The 3,192-nt window shown below is 50.9% G+C and overlaps 1 protein-coding gene across 1 annotated transcript in view; it reads left to right on the forward strand.

The window, feature by feature from the left end:
- Positions 1-73: 73 nt before the first annotated feature.
- nfil3-2 (nuclear factor, interleukin 3 regulated, member 2) overlaps positions 74-3,192 on the forward strand; it is a 9,776-nt gene continuing 6,657 nt past the window's right edge. Inside the window, 1 exon segment of the mRNA XM_020623158.1 lies at positions 74-394. The gene's annotated coding sequence lies outside the window, so the exon portion shown is untranslated.

Genomic DNA, 3,192 nt, shown 5'->3' on the forward strand with positions numbered 1-3,192 from the left:
CTCTTTCCCATTAGATACCAGCGGAGGGCAGTGGTGCACACTGCCTTAAGTCATAGAAGAAGAAGAGGGGGCAGAGCCGAGAGAGAAACAAAAACGTGACTAGGCACCCAAAGCGTCCTGTTATGCAACAACTGACCCACTAACATACATTTAGAGACTCGGAGAGAGAAGCAGAGAGAGAGAGGGACGAGCCGGAGCAAACACGACATGAGCGGTGCGCTGAAAACAGGAGCACTGTGTTCACGCTCCCGCATACACCCGCACTAACGGGAGAGCTGGCGCTCTGAAAGTGGCGGACGGTGTGTGCGAGTGTGTGCCGATGCGCAAAACGGATTGCTGGACGCGTACAGGACCGCGTGCATCTCTGTGGATTGTGGCCTTTGACGAACAAGGGGTGAGTCTGAGTTATTATTAACTGCATCGGCACATTCGTATCAGCTGGTGGATATAAAACAGGCTCCTCCTGTGCGTTGCTCCATGCGTGTTTGTTTTGGTGCTGGGGTGCGTTTGATGGAGCTGTGTGAGGGGTATGGGGGGTAGTCAGAGGTTATGGGATTCCTTCAGAAATAGATGCCGTGGTGGAAACGCACGTATGCGTTGGACGTGCTCTGAAGCGGCGCCAGAGTTGGAACGAGGCTGGGTCCTCCAGTGTGTCGTGGGGCTTTTGGGGCCAGTGTACCCCAGTGTACCCCAGTTTACCCCAGTTTACCCCGGTGTCGCTTCAGTAATACACCTCCAGTTGTACCACACGCAGCTCAGCTAAGTGCAGGTATGTTAACATTATTAGGCTGTTACTGTTACTACTACCGGGGCTCGTTGGGGTCAGTGTGGCTGCTGCACACAGCTGGAAAAATCCCAAGCAGGCTCCGCGGACACACTTCTCTCCGTCACGTGTAGCAGCTCTTTGTAAAGGTTAACGCGCTGTGCGCTGTGCAGCGCTCCGGGTTAACCCGTCGGTAGCTCGGCAGTCAGGAGGAGCTCAGCACAAACCGGAGCGGACCGACGGGCGTGATCCTGCGCCCTGGATACCTGCGGACCGTTTCCACTTCTGCCCTCTTTGTTTACAACCTGGGCCCGGAGCCCTGGGAGCCAGAAATAGAAAGGACGAAGAACGGTGGAGTTCACTGGGTCTGACGAGAGCAGCCGCTGCCAGGTGCGTGTGGATCCGAACATCTGGGTCAGATGTAACATGCATTATGGTAGCACAGCAGATGAAAATGTGCAGACTGTTTTAGGCAGTGGGTGAATGTCATCCACAGTTGGAGCCACGCAGTCGCGTCGGATGACAGAGGATCAGATTAAATATGCATGAGGACGGAGCAACAAAGGAGACACGCGGGGCAGCATGTTCCTCACTGCGCTGCTATGTCGGTGGTGCGCGCTCCTCTCTTCTCTTTGCGCCCAAAGCTTTTCTCAGCGGAAGCGCAGGCAGCACAGGTCCAGGCGAACATGCTGCCACCACGTATGGGCGACAAACGCACCAGGCACTTTGTGGGGTTGCACATTTTGTTTGGGGAGACCAAACTGTCTTTATTTCTAACGCCGGCTTTGTGGTTTCCACCCTGCACGTGGGCATACGCACCCCCTCCTCCCGTAGCTTCAGCAGTGACACATGCAATAACAGCTTATATTCATATACTAATTGACATAGAAGGACTTTAAAAGGTTTCCGGAGGTGTCCGAGTGTCAGGTCAGCCTCCCCTCAGTGGAGCCACTGCCTGGAAGTTGTGTTCCGCCTCTGTAGATACGTGTAGTAAACATTGGAGGGGTTATGCAGGTTGCGTAATAAAGGAGTTAGATCGTTAAAATGGATTGAAAACAGGGCAGGTTATGCAATCGGCGGAAACCTGAAGCAACGCTGCGCTTTGCTGCGGAGCAGCCGCTGCCAATTGGTTGGTGCGCACTCCGGGTCTCTGTGCCAGAGACGAATGTAGGTCACATCGGCCCCGTGAGAGGGAGGCGCGGCACCGACTAGAAAGGCAGAATCAAAACCCCACCAAATAAATCCTGGCCCCGCCATAACAAAGGACAGGCAGGCGCACAGCAGCAGAGCCATGCGCGACCTAAATAGGATGGCTTCATTTATCAAAACAGATTTTTTTAAAGGAGTCATTTCACGCATGATGCATCAGTGCTGCGGACTGTAGGCTTTGGGTCTAATTAAAACCCAGTGCACCAAACAAAACCTGCCCCACTTTGTGGCCTGTTGACTTTCTCGGGGTTTCCTGGTCCATGTAAGACAGGGGTGTCACACTCAATGGCACAGGGGGCCAAAACTCAAAGCACACTTTAGGTCGGGGCCGAACAGGATAAACATTTATTGAACAGACTAAAACTAAACGTTTTTTGAACATAAATGTGAATCGAAACAGACAGGATACATTATTATTCCAAAATAAATAAACTTGAACTTAAAATCGCCAACCGTATTTCTGCTAAGCCTTACATTAACAAACACCTGCTTTTTGTCTGGACACCAGACGTCGCACACTTTCATCATACAGCTCTTCAGAAACTCTCCCTCGGTAAATGTCCGGCCTGATTTTCTCCTCTGCTCCAATAAAACTTCTTTCACAGCAGCTTCACTGTGTGATTTAGCTTTGGTGAAAACGTCTGCTGTGATGTCAGATTCCTCTTCAACTCCTCTACCTTCTGTAGCTTCTGCTCTGCATCACGTTTCTCAGCTTGTCCTGATGTTTTGTCTCGTAGTGCCGTCTTAGGTTATATTCCTTAATTACAGCCACATTAGCTCCACAAATAAGACACACGGGTTTACCGACAATGTCAGTAAACATATATTCAGCCTCCCACCGGTTTAGAAAGGCTCTGTTTTCACAATCAACTTTTCTCTTGGCTATTGTTAAAGGCTTTGACTTGAAATTAGGGTTGTATACATCAACAGACGCTTGATTGATCTGACGTAATTGATGCAGGAATGATCGCAGGTAGCCAATCGTTCGGTAAGGCAGCTGTTGCGCTGCATTATGGGATTTGTAGTTTGTGTTATCGGCGTTTCATATCGCCGGGCCATTAAATCGTACACCGGCCGGATGTGGCCCGCGGGCCTTGAGTTTGACACATGGGATGTAAGATGACAAAAGATGAGGGCTGTGGTTTGGAGGCAGCACAGAGTTACAGCAGTTAGTAGGCCACTGAGCACATGTGACTGGGGCAGCACATGGAGGACTCATG

Source organism: Monopterus albus, unplaced genomic scaffold (assembly GCF_001952655.1).
Source record: "Monopterus albus unplaced genomic scaffold, M_albus_1.0 scaffold292.1, whole genome shotgun sequence".
NCBI classification, from domain to species: Eukaryota; Metazoa; Chordata; class Actinopteri; order Synbranchiformes; family Synbranchidae; genus Monopterus; species Monopterus albus.